The following is a 15,826-nucleotide window of genomic DNA, read 5'->3' as shown; positions in this document are numbered from 1 at the left end:
GGTCATAATTATCAACCTGCAGAGATATAGAAAAATGGATTTGTTAGATTACATGCACACACACACATATATGCATTTGTGTGTATGTATAATATAGACTCACTGTAGACAAAACCCACTGAGCCCTGAATAAGTTTCAACACTCTTAGGTTTTAGTTCTATAGGCAGGATGAGCACAGTAAAATTTTACAGATAGCAAAAGTAGGTAATGATTTACACATCAAAGAACAGAGAGCAGAAAGGGGAGATCTAGATCAGATAAAATAGGACACTAGTCAGCAAACAACAGGGTTATAGTTGAAATTTTCAAACTAACCATTAACATCATGCATCGTTCGATGTCTGAGATTGATTTTGCAGATTCTTAGTTATGTGATCTAAAATCCTAAATAATGGTGGTAATCAAATAGTCAGAAATTGTCTAATTACACTCTTTATGTCTCTTTCTCTTAACCTTTTTCTGGATCTCAGTTTCTTTATCTGTAAAATGGGAAATAATACTCTATCTACCCTCAAAGTTTTGGGAGGAATGATACGAAATAGAGAGACAGTATGAAGTTGCGCATAGCAGATCTATTTCTAGTTTAAGTTGTCTCTGACATATACTGGCTATGTGACCCCAAGCCACTCAGTGTCCCAGACAGCTCTCTGAGATTATAAGCTCTAAGGAAGGTGCCGAGCTGCATTTGAAGAGGACTTTTCCTCGTCTGGAAGGGAGTTGCCTATTCTGATGAAATCGCAGGTCCGCTCGTTATTCATTTATAAAGTAATGGAGTGCTGCTGTGTTAGTTATAAAAAAGTCATGCTGTTCTAAGTTAGGTAGTTTAGCTTTTGGTTCCCAGAGGCATTTTATTTTCTTTATCAGTGAAAATTCTGCCTCAAGTATTTACCATCTGTGTGAGTCTGGGAAAGTCATTTAATTTCTCTCTTTCTCAGTTTCCTCTTCTGTAAAATGAGAATAATAATAGCCCCTGTCTCACAAAGTTATTATGAAGATCAAATAAGGAAACGGACATAAAGCACCTTGCAAACGTCAAAGCACTATGCAAATGTGAGCTATTATTATCATTATTATTAATATTCCTCATTTTTCTCCCTAATTTATGCTGGCTGTATTTACTTGTCTTATGTGTTTTTTTGATCTGTTGTTCTGGTTCTATTAGGCAATAAGTCCTCCCCATCCTACTATGCCCTTCCTCGTGATCAACCTCTCTTTTTACTCTTTATAAAAAAACAAAGACTGCTCATGCCCAGACATAGCTAACCTTGGGGCATTTGGTTTGCTGTATATTTGGAAGGAAAATCTGAACTGGGGGAGAGAATGCTGATATAATGCTATATGTCTATTTGAGGGGTAAAGTTGAATGTCAAGGTTTGGCAAGGATAGGAAACAAAAGTGGTTCTAGACTCAGTGTGTGTGTGTGCGTGTGAGTGGGTGTGTAAAGACACATAGACAGAGGTAGACTTTGGAAGATGCAGACATGTAGGGGAAATTGATTCCTCGATGTATCCCTAGAGACTTTGGGAAATTTTCCTTAGAGTGAGATGATTTGAGATATCATGTTCCCAGTAGGAAAGCTCATTCATTCTATGTATTTTCTGGTATATTCTAATCTGTAGAATATCTGATTTCTGTTTACCATTTGTTTAGATAAATGAGTGTACTCATTATCCACTATTTGTGATTATATAGTATGGTGAGAAGGAGATAAGCCTTCAGTTATAACCTTGGTATAATTTCCTTCCTTAGGAGTGACCATGGAAGTGAGCTTTCGTTTTGGACCCAAATCATTGCTCCTACCTAGACTGTCATTATTTAAAAGTTCAGATAGATACAATTCCAGTCCAATATGCCTCTTAGTGAATGGAGAACAGAGTGGTTGACAATAATTTCATTAACCTTCGGAGAGCAGTGGGCAAGATTCCAGAGATCTATCAGTGTATTCACCCCCCTCATGCTCCCAATATAGAATCTCCCTCAGTATATACAGCTTGCAAAATGTTAATTGGAGACTGAGGTTACACTTTATACATATGCCCAGAGATTGTCTTCCCCCAATGGGCAGGGCAAACTCCCATGATTCAATGTGTCTAGGCAAAGTTTCTAGGAGAGGTAGGCTGCAGGTTGTTTCTTTCCTGTCTTCACTTAGGAAAAATGAAAAGTCCCTAAGTCATGTAAACATACACTTGTTCAGTGGGGAAAACCCATTTTTGCCCTCCAAGTTCATTAGTTCCAGGCTATCTCATTACCAGGTTTCTGTTGAAATAATGAGCTTCTAAAGGTTCAGGGACTCAAGATTCTTAGAAACGAAGGAAAACAAAACCCCCCTATTTTTGCCAGATGATGCTGTGTTTAAGATATTCAGTCATACAGTCTTTTCAGGCTATATTGGCACAGGTCATGCTTGGAGGTGGGACAGGATATGAGAATAAGATATGACAAAAGCCTTTGCTTCCTGTTAGTTAAAAAGCATAAAATGGGCACCCTAGCCCAGGTCCTGAAATGCTTCGCTCACTACTTGGAGGCTGATGGGTGTGTACCAGGTAAGTACATAGAATTTTTACTTGCCTAACCAAAACACAATACCAACTAGTTCTAGGAATGATGTCAAGTCCTTGGTGAGAAGTACTGACTGACTGAAGCTCTCAAGTGTATCTAGAAACTGCTTTTCACACTCCTCCCCCAATTTGGCAGCAGTATGGTGTGGTGTGAGTGGATGATTGTATGAGGTAAGTTAAGGTGATATAACTCCAAAAGTGTGGACTCTGGAGTGTGGTAGCAAAACTCCCCAATGTAGCTGAATCAGATTAAAATGTAATTGGAAGTATTTAACAAAGTGAGTAAAAGTATGATGCAATAGAGATAATGCTAATTGGTGGTTTTCTATGTCATTGCACAGCCTGCAGAGATCTCTCTCCATTTGCGTTTGACACTATTGGTTAGTGGATAAAGCTCTAGACTTGGAGTCAGGAAGACCTGAGTGCAAATTGTGCCTCATGCACTTCCCTCTGTGTGAACTGAGGTAAGTCACTTAACTTTTTTCAGCCTCAGTTTCCTCATCTATAAAATAGGGATTAATAATAGTACCTATCTTACAGGGTTATTTTGAAAATCAAATAAGGAAATCTATAGAAAGCATTTTGCAAACCTCAAAACACTATGTAAATGTGAGCTATTCTTGTCACTTTTATTAATATCCTTCATAACAATTGGCACTTCTGTCTCCAGATTACTTTGTATTTAGTTGTCATATGTGTGGTGGGGGAGGAGCATGTTTGAACTGCCTTTTGTGCTGTTTTCAAACTGGTAGGGAACAGAGTTAAAGTCACTTGTCCTGCTGGATGCCCTTTAACTATCTGTGGGCTTCTCCCACCCCACCTTCCAGGAGAGCAGAATCTCCCTGAGAGCAGGGGCTGTTTCAGATCCCTACCACCTAGTATGGTGCCTGACACATATAGTAAAGGCTTCTTAATAAAGCTGCATCCATGTATGTATATATGTATATATCAATGTGGAAAATATGTGTATATGGAAATATCCAAATACTTGTATAACAGTATATATAATACATGTGTTATGTGTTATGATATAAATACACATAATATATAATATTTATACAATAATCTATAATATATGATGCTCATATTAGCTTATATATTGATGCTCATAATAGCTCTCTAAGGTAAGTGCTACAGGAATGGTTATGCCTATTTTTGGAAATCAATCAAAAATTGGTTAATATTCTACCTTTGCAGTAGGGATGCAAAGATTAAAATAAAAACAGCCCTTGTCCTCAATGAGCTTATATTCTTTTGGGGGAGGAAGCTGAGAACCAGAGAGGTTAAATTACTTGCCTATGGACATATAACTGGTATAGCTAGAGGTGGATGAATGCATAAATGGATGAATGAAAATGCATTGTTTACTCTGTACCAAGTGCTGGGGACATTTCTACAAAGGTGATATAGTCCCTGCTCTCAAGGGGCTAACATTCTGATTAGGGGAATGGGAGATACAGGAAGGTTCAATGACAAAGTTTAGTCATCCTTAGGGTATAACACAGGATTCTTAAGTTGGGGTTCATAAGTGTGTTAAAAAATATTTTATTTTTAAAATTTATTTTATTCATTTAGTTAATATTTTCATATATATTATAAATAATATATTAAATGTTTTCCTTTGAAATCTTATGTATTATATTCATTTAAAAACATTATTCTGAGAAGGGGTCCATAGGTCCAGACTGCCAAAGGAGTCCATGAACTTTGACAAGTCAATAACCTGTTATGAACCTATTACGAACCTGTCAAAAACCAGGTGGAGGGTGAGGTTCAGGAGTCGTTAGGGACATCTGACAGGTCAGACAACTATGTCTGACTAAGGGCAGAGAGACAGGGGTGGATGGTAAGGTCTGATAGACCTTATGGAACAGGCCAAGTGATAAAGCCCAGCCAGGTATCATTTTTCTGAACGTACTGTAACTGGGAACTCACTTCTCAATCAAGCAGTGTGAATGACCACGTTCTGGGGTCAGAGTGGAAAAATGGCAGGTTGAGCCTGGGAGAGCCTGGCCTACCACTATTGGGAGATAGGTAAGTGGGCTTCAGATTCAGAGCGGTAGGGGAAGCTTCCAGCCAGGAAAGGGTGTCCAATACCAGGTGGGAACTCTGGTGCCTGTTGGGATAATACTCAAACTAGAGATATGCTGGTAAATGTTTAGCTGTAGGCTCTCTGAAGCAGGGCACACTTTTACGTTTAATCTGCATTATTAACATTTTCTCCATCCGTTTCTTAAGTTCAGACAATCAACAAAGCAATAAATCAAGTCCCGATTTATAGCATTTACCTATTTCCTATGTGTTAGTGCTCCCCCTGGTAAATTTTAAGTCATGTCTCACAATCTGGTTGGAGCTGGCTCCCGCATATTCCTATTTAAATCCTGGTGGCCCCTTGATTACAAATAAAACATTCTTTCCATTACACCACTTTACCTTCTCTTCATTTTTTTGTGACAAAGAAATACATAATTGTTCATTGTAGGCTTTGGTTTGGATGATTTCTTCTTTGTCTGTACATGTCACTACATAGACACTTTAAGGGTAATTACCAAATGTAAATAGCTAATATTCATCTTTAGCAAATGGTTTTTAGTTTAACAGTTATGATTTGTAACTGGTAATTTGGGATTGCTAAAGCTATTGTTACTAAGCTATTGCTACTAGAGCGCTGGCCTTGGAATAAATAAGACCAGAGTTCAAACCTGGCCTCAGACTCTTATTAGCTGTGTGACCCTGGGCAAGTCACTTAACCCTTCAACTGTAAAATGGGGACAGACTGGAGGAGCAACTGGCCAACCATTCCAGTACCTTTTCCAAGAAGCGGAGTCACTAAGAGTCAGATGTAATTGCATGACTAAGTAACAAAGCTATTAATTAATTTCCCAGAATCCAGAAAGATAGGGGTTACTTCAAAGCCTCATATTTATATTTTGGGTAATGCAAAGTAGAAGCCAACTGCCCATATTCACCTCCTTTTTAACCTATTTTCATCTGATCATCTCATGACTAAAAGAGTTTTGGTCATTTGACCATCTGATATTATTTGACCAGCTCTAGGACAAAGCTTGTCCTCCTTGTCTTCTAGTTGATAGCTTAGTTCCCGATCCTTAAAAATCTTTAATACTGACTAAATTCTTGAGGTGAAAACTCATCAAAATCTTACATGTGCTTGTTTGATGGAAAATTATGCTGTTACTCTACATGTAAAAATCTATTCTTCCACTTATGGTAGCCATGGATTTAAAAGTCTGATCTAAACTTAAGGGAAAGTTTTTGAGGAGAGATTGTGAATTTGGAATCAGGAAGACCTGACTTAGACATTCACTAGTTGTATGAGCAAGTCACTTCAACTTTTTGTGCATCAGTTTCTCCATATATTAAATGGAGGGGTTGAACTTGACAGCCTCTAAGGTCCCTCACAGCTCTAAATTTTGGATAGTATGATCCTTACAGGGACAAACATGACTAAATTTCATTGGAATTAATGTTTGGCAATTTTTTTTTTCCATCTTAGTAAACACAATATGGGAATGAAAAGAAATAGTAAGAATGAAACATTTGTTAGATTAAGTAAAATGAACAAGAAGAGTTCGGTTATTTGTAGTTTGTGCCACAGTGGGCTTGCTACTTTTTCCCCCTTCTGGGGCTTTTAATTCCTCTGGTTGCAGACCTGTGAAGATACCTATCCAAAGATGTACCAATGGAGAAGGTGATCAGAATTTATTTTCACCTATACTACATGAATGAAATACATTTCATTTTGAGTGCATTCTTTCAAAACTAAACAGAAGAGTTTCTATAATTTGGGTATATTTGGTGAGCTCTTGTTTGGGGCTAAAAAGTGGATTTGCCTCTGTCCTCATGCTGTTCTGTGTGGCAAGGACAAGAAAGATTTACCAGGGCTTTATAAGACAAAATTTTTAAAATTTGAGATTGTGATATGATTGCAATTTCCACATTATTTAATCTCCTACCAAAGAAGGCCATTTAAATCATGATGAATACTAACTTTTTTTTTTATACTCTGCTTTGGCTTACTGACATCTGTCCTGACAATTCCTGTAAGACAATTCCCATAAGTCTTAGAAATAGCAGGCTGAAGAGAGAGACACTGTTTTGTGCAAGAATTTTCCAAAGGCAACTAACTATAATTGTTTTTTTTCCCCCTTGAAATGAATGAAAAACTTTGATCTATCAACTGTGAAAAGTAAACTGGGTGTGACCTTCCATCATCAGCTAATCATCTCATTTAATGACATTTCTTAACTTTGCTCTGATATTAGGTCATGGTCTGTCTTTGTAGTGTCAAGATTTTTCATCCAAAGGCTAATTGTTTCCGTTTACATGTGTAACGATAGCTTGGGAATCAGATGTATTTAATATGAAGTTCATCTTTGTGTCTCAAATATCTGACAGTTCTCTGTGTTTTCTTGTGTCTATCCTGGGAAGGGCATTTTTTGTAGGAAATGAATGAAGGAATAAACAGATTCAATAGGAATTCAATTTAATAAGGGTAAGACATTCTTACCTTTTTTGTGACCTGGGCCAGTTTGACAATCTGGTGAAGCCTATGGACCTTTTCTCAGAATGATGCTTTTAAATGCATAAAAACAAAATATGTAGAATTAGAAAGGAAATCAGTTACAATGAAATAGTTATTAAGATATGAAAAAGACCCCTGCTTTAGGGCAGTACTAAAATACTCCTCTCATTGCCACTGTAGCTCATTTCTTTACAGATTAGATATTATTATTGCTTATTCAGTCCAATTAAATGCCTACCTCCACTCTAATGCAACAAACATTTGAAATGAGTTGAATTGTTCACATCATATTATTGTGACTTTTCATTAGTATTGGTATTTATCCCAAAGAGAGTCATGATGGAAAAGCTGTCAAAATAAATCATGATTATATTTGTCATATTATGATTGAAATGTTTGCAACATCCTGAGATTTTATATATTTTATTCTCTCACAATTTATATCTACCATTAGTAAGAAGATGATGCTTCAGTGCTTCAGGGCCCAGACTGGTGTCTGCTGTCACTCTAATGGAAGCAAATCCATTCCACAATAGCTTGCTTTTGCATCCTATTGCATTTCTTTCCCATAAATCTTTCAAGAGAATCTACCCAGAACTTTTTATAGGTATCAGTGCAATACTGAGGGTGTCCAGCTCTTCCTCTTTCTAACAGACCAGTTCAACTCCTTTTGCAATTAATCGTACCCCTGTGGGAGAGTCTTTTAGACCAGAGAGTTCATCTTGGCTTAAATGGCTTCCATTTCAAAGGTAGATTGACTAATATGGAGATTGCAATCATTCCATGATCTTAACAGAACAATGGCAAAATTAAGATGTCTTGTCTCAGAGAATCCTGCCATTTTTTACTGAGTCTTGCTATGTAGCAAGGGGTATGCACAGAAAGACCTTGTATACAAAGCATTACATATAATCCAATTAACTATTGAGTCAGCTAGATGCATGATGGATAGAGTGCTGGGCCTGGAGTTAAGAAGACCCAAGTTCAAATCCAGCTTCAGATACTTACTAGCTCTGTGACCTTGGATAAATCACTTAACTTCTGTTTGCCTCAATTTTCTCAACTCTAAAATGGGGATAATCATAGCACCATTTTCCAGAGTTATTGTGAAGTTCAAATGAGGTAATAATTGTAAAGAGCTTAGCATAGCCCCTGGCATGTAGTAGGCACTATATAAATGCTAGCAGTTGTTTTTAATACACTATAGCATGTTTACTGAGACCATGCATCAAATTTTATGACAGAAAACTACATAACCTTCAAACATAGGAGGTTGATGGGTGATATATACAGTCATGCTACATAACACTCCCAAATGATTAAGATCTGAAATGGCTGTATGATTTTATTTAATGTTTTCCTTTGAAGGCCATTTCATTTGGTACTTTCCCTTAATATTCTTATCTTTTAATTTATATTTGAATTTTAAATTTCATGCTATAGTCAGCTGAATCAATCTTTAGTGATCAATCTAAGGCCAACAGGGATTAAATGACTTACCCAAGGTCATGCAGGTAGTGAGTAAGGGAACAGGATATGAATCCAAGTCCTCTATCTCCAAAATTAGTGTTCTTTCCACTGTACCACATTATTTTCATATTTTATTTGAAATATTTAGACGTTTATACTATGCATAGCTAATTGCTAAAATATACTAATCCAACCTTGCAAATTGATTTTGAAATTATTAAGGCAAAAGTTCTTTTGGCTACAGATCTGAATTGGCATCCCACACATTTACCACTTTTAACTTCTCTAAGGCTGGCTGGGAGGCCAGCCTCCCCTTTTGCTCCCCCAGGCTAAGAGAATGCAGATATATCTGCCTCTAGCCAACCTACTCAGCATTTCCCCCCAAACTCACCTTCCTAAGAAAGTGTTACAGAAAGGGGATAGAAAAGAGAAACAGCCTATACTCAGTTTCTTTTTGGTTTAAAATACATAAGCTGATGTTTTCATGGCTAACAATGTTCTTATTGACTTCATTAAGTCACTAAAATGGTCTAATTCAACATATTTAAATGATTAAAAATTCCTGATCAGTTTTATTCCATTTTTTGGGCTGGGGAGGGGTGGTGAGATATGCAGGGGACTGGAATTCAGACCTGGGATTTCATCTATATGAGGAACTTGTAATATGGAAGCTCCATCCACCATTGCAGATTAGCCATTTATCTACAGCTTAATAGTCTTAAAGGTTGTGTGACTTGCCCATAACTACACATCTAGAATGTGTTAAAGGCTAGTCTTGAACCAGGTCTTCCTGAATCCAAAGCTGGTCTTCTAAGCAGTATCCATGCAACTTCTCATTCTATTCTATAGCATTCAGAATGTGATGAATGAGGCCCATTCAAGAAATCGCATTGCTTTCACAGGAACTCCCTTGGGAGTCAATGGCTAATGACTCATTTCTTGTCTCTTTAGCATTACTGAAGTGATTGGAGCAAGAGATTTCCAGTTTTTTGGGGAAGAGGGTGATTTTTCATGTCAACAACACATTAATTCTTGAATCTCCCAAACATATCACTAAGAAATATCTTTCCTTTTCTTACATTTCGCCTACCACTTTGTGACTTTCTTATATGTTTATTGTGTCCTATGTGTTATTTGTCCTTCATTTTTGAAGAGGACCAGTGACATCATAGGTGATGTCTTGACATAGGTGATGTGTATGAATTGGATTTAAGTGAAGTAGAATTCCACAAACTTATTAGTCACACTCTCTCTTCCAGAATCATCAAAGTTCAGTGGCAGGATAAAAATCCAGTGGATGACCTTGGTGTCTTCAATATCTCACCAAGCTCTAAGAGTTCCACAACACCTGCTTTAGCATGTCTGTTTGAACAAATTGTTCTCATCTGCCCATTCTGCTGGGAGAAGTCTTTCCATGCTTGGAGTAGACACCCTCCAACTCACTGAGGGGCTTGAGGCCCATTGGTTACCCTAACCTGATTTAATATGTCTGCTGAGAGTTTTACCAGGTGTGGCCACTATGCATGTTACAGCTTCTTGGGTTCACAGATGAAACTTGAGAGCCAGGTAAACAACAAAGGTGCATGAGCAGCTCTGAAAAGGACTTGGCAAGCCTTCACACCAGAGGTGCTAGTCCTGCCTGAATATCCCAAACACCTTATCTCCTTAGTAGGTTATAAACTTTTGTAGCAGAGGAACCAGGCCTATTCATCTTTGAATTTCTCCCTCCATCCCATTCCACCTTTCAGCTCTTTCTCCCTGGCATCCAACAGAAAATCTTCACACAAACTTTCATAAAAGTTTGTTGAATTGAATTATTGGGTGACTACTACCTTAGTCATTATAACTTAAGTTAGATCAAGAAATGACTACTCTCTTTCTTATTCATCTGTGATGACATTTGGTGTCGGACAAGTTGAAAGTACTGATGAACTTTATAACTTCATTTGACCATGGTGGGGAGAAGGAGCCAGGAAAACATTCGTATGAGCAGGTCATTATTTGAAGGTTAGTTAGCAAAGTGGTTTATGCAATAATCATCCTGGTGATAACGACCTTTTACTTTTTTACTAAGTAAAAATGTTTTTAATTTAGTCTCCATTAGTTGCTAATAGCATATTAGATTTTCAACAAAGATGTATACAGTTATGTAAAGGATCATTGGTTGAGAGCTGAAATTAACTTTGAAGCCATGAACTCTGACATTTTCATTTTACAAGTGAATAAACTGAGGAACAGATTGGCTCAGAGACTTGCCTAGAGTCACACAACTAGTAAATGTTTGATTAGTATTTGAATCCAGGTCTGATTCTTAAGTCCCAAAATCTATCTACTACACCAACTGCCTCCCTAAAGGTTGTGCAAGAAAGATTAGATGCCACCTTATAGACAGCCTAGTTTGCCCCTCATTTTATAAATAGGAAAGTGAGAGGCTTAGGTCTTTAAGTGACTTGTTTAAGGGTACACAGAAAGTGGAAAAGATAGGATTCAAATTCAGATTGAATGATAGAGGTTAGAACTACATGTTGAACATTTTGACTTACGAGGCAGAGATGAGGAGGGTGAGAGTTCCAGGCAAAGGGGAACAGTGTCATTGGATTGCAAAATATGTGTGTGAGTGGGATGGGGTAGGAGGTTGGCATAAGGTACAAGCAGACTGAAAATACTTTAAAGCCAATATATTTAATTGGGCAGGAGGGTCACAGGAGATTTCCCTATGGTTTAGCTTTGTTGTAAAAGCTTTAAATATGTGGTTTTTGGGTAAAGATAAAGTACTTAAAGAGGCAGTCTTTGTTCTGGGACAGCTTTTGTAAATTTCCTCCAACTGCTTACAATGCTTGACTAATTTGAGACAGATCTGACCTTGATGGATATCACAGGCTCAAAAATATAGATAAATTGAAAAATATGGATGACAGATGCAGGTTTTCTATAGCACATGCTAGTAGCACCAGCATCCCTACCAAGATTCTCTCTTTGCCTACACAATTCCACTCCTTCTGAAAATAATTGTCTCTCTGACAGTTTTGTACTTAGGGTGTTCACATTCTTGGACATTTGGATGCTTTCCATCTTCCCAGACACAGGCCTAAGAGTACATGTTCAGCTTGGCCCAGAACTCTGTCTCTCCTTGTAACTTTTAACACATCCTAAGTTTGGTTAAGAAAACTTTCTCATCTCTCTTGGCTTTGTGACTTTGCTGAAGCTTAAGAGCAAAAGAGAGAAATGAAAATGAGACAAAAATGAAATGAAATGAGACAAATGAAAATGAGACAAAAGTTTCTGGAAAAATTGTGTTTCTAACACAAGCTGTTGTGAGTAGGCTACAGTTCAGGGAAGCAGGGCTTTAATTCTAGCTTTACCTCTCTCTGGGTGGGTCAAGTCAACAAGTATTTATTAAATACCTACTGTATGCCAGGCACATAGTGAATTTGCCTCTCTGGGCCTCAGTTTTCTTATCTGTAAAGTGAGGAGACTGGACAAGATAATCTCTAAGGACTGCTCCATGTCTATGATTCTTTGGGAATTACTGCACCCAAGGGAGTCAGCACTGAAGAGGGTGACTGATGAAAAGGACAATGCTAATGCCTGCTGAAGGAGGCCTCTGGTGGTGATAGTCCATGTCTTCTTAGGTAATGATAATATCCACCACTCACAAAGTTCTTTCCCAAATATTACCCTGGATTAGTATTACTGCTATTTTTAGGATCATACTTGCAATTTCATTAGTCTATGAAGAAAATCTTTTGACCAGTGCAGGTTTATACCTGTTTTGCAACTTCTAGCCTTAAACTGTTACCTGGGGATATTGAGAAGTCACATAATCAGTACGTATTAAAGGTGATATTTGAACCTAGATTCCCCTGGTTCCAAGGCTGCCACTCTACTCCCTATCCAGAGGTGGGGAACCTATGGCCTTAAGGCCACATGCTACTGAATTCAGTTAAAATGTTGCATTTAAGGACCTAAAAGGTCACATGTGGCCTTAAGGGTGAAGCTTCCCCACCCCTGTAGGCCTTTTGGTAGAGTAGTAGTATTTCCACTATACAGATGAAATGGGCTGAAATGAGTGGTCAAGGGACAGAGTACCAGAGTTGGAATCAGGAAGCCCTGAGTTCAAATCCCACCTCAGATACTAGCTGTGTGACCCTTAACTTTGTTTACCTCAATTCCCTCATCTATTAAATGAGCTGGAGAAGGAAATGGCACACCACTCCTGTATCTTTGCCAAGAAAATACCAAATAGGGTCATGAAGAGTTAGAAACCACTGAATAACAACAGAGAAGGTCGCTGACATTTGCAAAAATCACTTGTTCAAAGGGTGCCAGCTAGCAGATGTTAGAGCTTGGATTCAGTTCTTGAGTTTGATGCTGAATCATATCACATTGTTTCCACTGATGAGATTTAGTTAACATCTTTTCCTCTCATCTCTTATTGGGATATAAAAAATGTCACTCTAAACTCTGAAAAATGCTAAATATTACTAATTTAACCCCATTCACTTTAGCATTTTGCTATAAGTCTAAATTTTTAAACGTCCAAAATCTTCCCTGGGACCAATTCAAGTGGTACATAATCCTCGTAAGTTGGGTAGCTCACTGACAGACTCCAGTTTCTGTTGTTGTGTTCAATCATTTCAGTCATGGGCCCCATGTATGGACCTCATCAATATTAAGTGTGATGGGAGGATTATTTTATTTTTACTCTTTCATTTATTCTGTAATTCTACTCAACAAGTATCTATTATGAATATACTATGAACCCATCCTTGTATGAGGCATTGCAGGGGCTATAAAGAAGAATGAAGAAGTGGGCTTGCCTCCCGGAGTCTAAACTCTTACATGAAATAATTAGAAAGCATTACAATACTATATTCAATCAAGTGCCAAGTGATGTTGCTACACACAGACTGGAAGTGCAAGAGGCACTCAGAGAAGGGAGTTCATGTCCAGCTGTTGAAGTCTGTCTCCTTCAGATTCCAGTTTTGATACCACTTTTGCAATGAAACTTTACTTCATCCCCTTAACTGAAAGTGTTCTTTTCCTCTTTCAATATTCCTAGAAAACTTGGAATTTCTTCTTCGCCATTTTTAGCCTCTATCTATTATGCCGTAGTTTATGTATGATTCCTATCTACCTCTAGTAGACAGAGGTCCTGAGGGCAGGAGTTCTTATATTTTCTATTTTGTATCCCCAGCACCAAACTTATCTGTTGACACATAGTGCTTAATAAATGCTTATCAAATTGAATTGGAGTTAGAATAGTGAATGAAGGCTGGGGGGGGAAGGTAGGTGTTGAGAGATGGACAGAATTTTGACAGACACAATTGCAGGAGCTAGAGGAATGGCTATAGTCACTGGTTCAGTATTATTTTTTCTAATATTATTTTAACAATTTCAAATTAATTATATAATATTAAGACTTAATATGTAAAATAATTTAATAATAATATTTAATGTAATTTTATAATCTCTTTTCCATGATATCGTTTTTGCTTTTTGATTCAGTCAATTATCTTATTTTTAATTGAAGAAATAATGCAAACATTTTGCTTTTTAACAACTGCAACAGTTACACAGATGCAGCAAGATGGATTTGGGGCCCTCTATGATCCCTGTGAATTTTGATATGTTAGTACTAGCCAATTATCTCATATCTTGCCTTTGTGCTGTGTTATCATTCTGGGTATTCTCCTTTGTAATTTCTCAGGTATTGACCTGACACTAGGTTAGTGTTATCTGAAAATTCACACCATATTACTCAAGTATCTTCAATACTCTCGTATGATTTTTATGGGGAGAGTCCTGCGTCCCCTTTCAAGGAAACGACAGATCTACCTAGTTTCAAAAGCACAATGAAAAAACTGACCTTTTGAAACCAGGCAGTGCCCCAGGGGACACATCCCAATGAATCAGGGCAATCAATATTTTCTCATCCCATATGTCATATACATTTCAATTCGACCCACATTTATTGAACACTTCCTATGTGCTAAGCACTATACTCGGTGCTGGGGATAGAGACCTGAAGCAGTCTCTGACTTTATGCAACTTATATTCCACTTTTGGTGGTGGTGGTGGAGTTATGACATGCACATAGATAATTATATATAAAACACACATACACAGTAATTTTGGCCACAGGCAGCAGAGAAACCACTAACAAAACAGAAGAGTGGGAGAAAGATGAGGAAAGACCTCATGTAAGAGGTGACACTTGACATGAGTTTGGAAGAGTACCAGAGATTTTAAGATGTGAAGGTGAGGAAGGACTGCCTGTTAGCAGTGGGAAACAGTCTGTTCAAAGGAAAAAAGCTGAGAGAAGAAATTTCAGGTTTTGGAAATAGTGGGGTCAGTGGATAGAGTACTGAGCTTTGAGTCAGAAAGACCTGAGTTCAAATCTGGTATGAGACACTTACTGGTTGTGTGATACTGAACAAGTTACTTAACCATGCTTGCCTCAGTTTTCTCATCTGTAAAATGAGCTGGAGAAGGAAATGGCAAACCACTCCACTATTTTTGCCAAGAAAATCCCAAATGGGCTCACAAAGAGTTGCACGTGACTGAAATAACTGAACACAGTATCTAGAACACAGAATGCTTAATGGAGAGGAAGGTTTGGTTGTAGTCAGATTGTGAAATGTTTGATATGGCAATCAGGAATTTGAATTTTGTCCTGGAGACAAGAGGGAGTCAATGAAGTTTCTAAAGCTGAGGATTAACATGGTCAATGCTATGTTTTAGTAAAATCAATTTTGTAGCTATGTGGGGAATAAATTGGAGAGGGGAAAAGATTGAAGGAAGAGAGACCAAAGACAAGAGTATTTTAATAGTCCACAGAGGAGTGATGAGGGCCTAAATTAGGGTGACTGACTATGGGAAGAGAAAGAATGTGAATTTGAGAAATGTTATAAGGCATCTAGGTATTGCAGTAGATAGAGCGCTGTGCCTGGAGTCAGGAAGAACCATCTTTCTGAGTTCAAATCCAGGCTCAGACACTTACTAGTTGTAAAGTTTAAGATATCTTGAAAGCTAGAAAGGAGTCAATTTGTGAAGGGTGTTAAGGGCAAAAGAACATCTTATATTTGATCCTGAAGGTAATAGGGAGCCATTGGATTTTATGGAATAGGGAGTGGAGTTGACATGGTCAAGACCTGAACTTTAGAAAAATCGCTTTGGCAGCTGGCATAGGATGGATTGGAATGAGGAGGGACAGGAAGACCAGACAGCAGACTCCTGCAGTGGTCTGTATGG

The 15,826-nt window shown here is 37.8% G+C and overlaps 1 long non-coding RNA gene across 2 annotated transcripts in view; it reads left to right on the top strand.

Annotated features, from left to right (window-relative positions):
* Positions 1-1,638: 1,638 nt before the first annotated feature.
* Positions 1,639-15,826, top strand: part of LOC140500699 (uncharacterized) — a 58,224-nt gene continuing 44,036 nt past the window's right edge. The window contains exon 1 of one of the 2 annotated variants that reach the window (XR_011965849.1): positions 1,639-3,023. This is a non-coding gene — a long non-coding RNA (uncharacterized lncRNA). Of the gene's footprint in view, positions 3,024-4,165; positions 4,594-15,826 lie in introns of those variants that run through there. The other variant, XR_011965848.1, reaches the window with a different exon arrangement.

Source organism: Notamacropus eugenii, chromosome 4 (genome assembly GCF_028372415.1).
Source record: "Notamacropus eugenii isolate mMacEug1 chromosome 4, mMacEug1.pri_v2, whole genome shotgun sequence".
Lineage (NCBI taxonomy): Eukaryota > Metazoa > Chordata > Mammalia > Diprotodontia > Macropodidae > Notamacropus > Notamacropus eugenii.
This window is presented reverse-complemented; position numbering and strand designations above follow the sequence as displayed.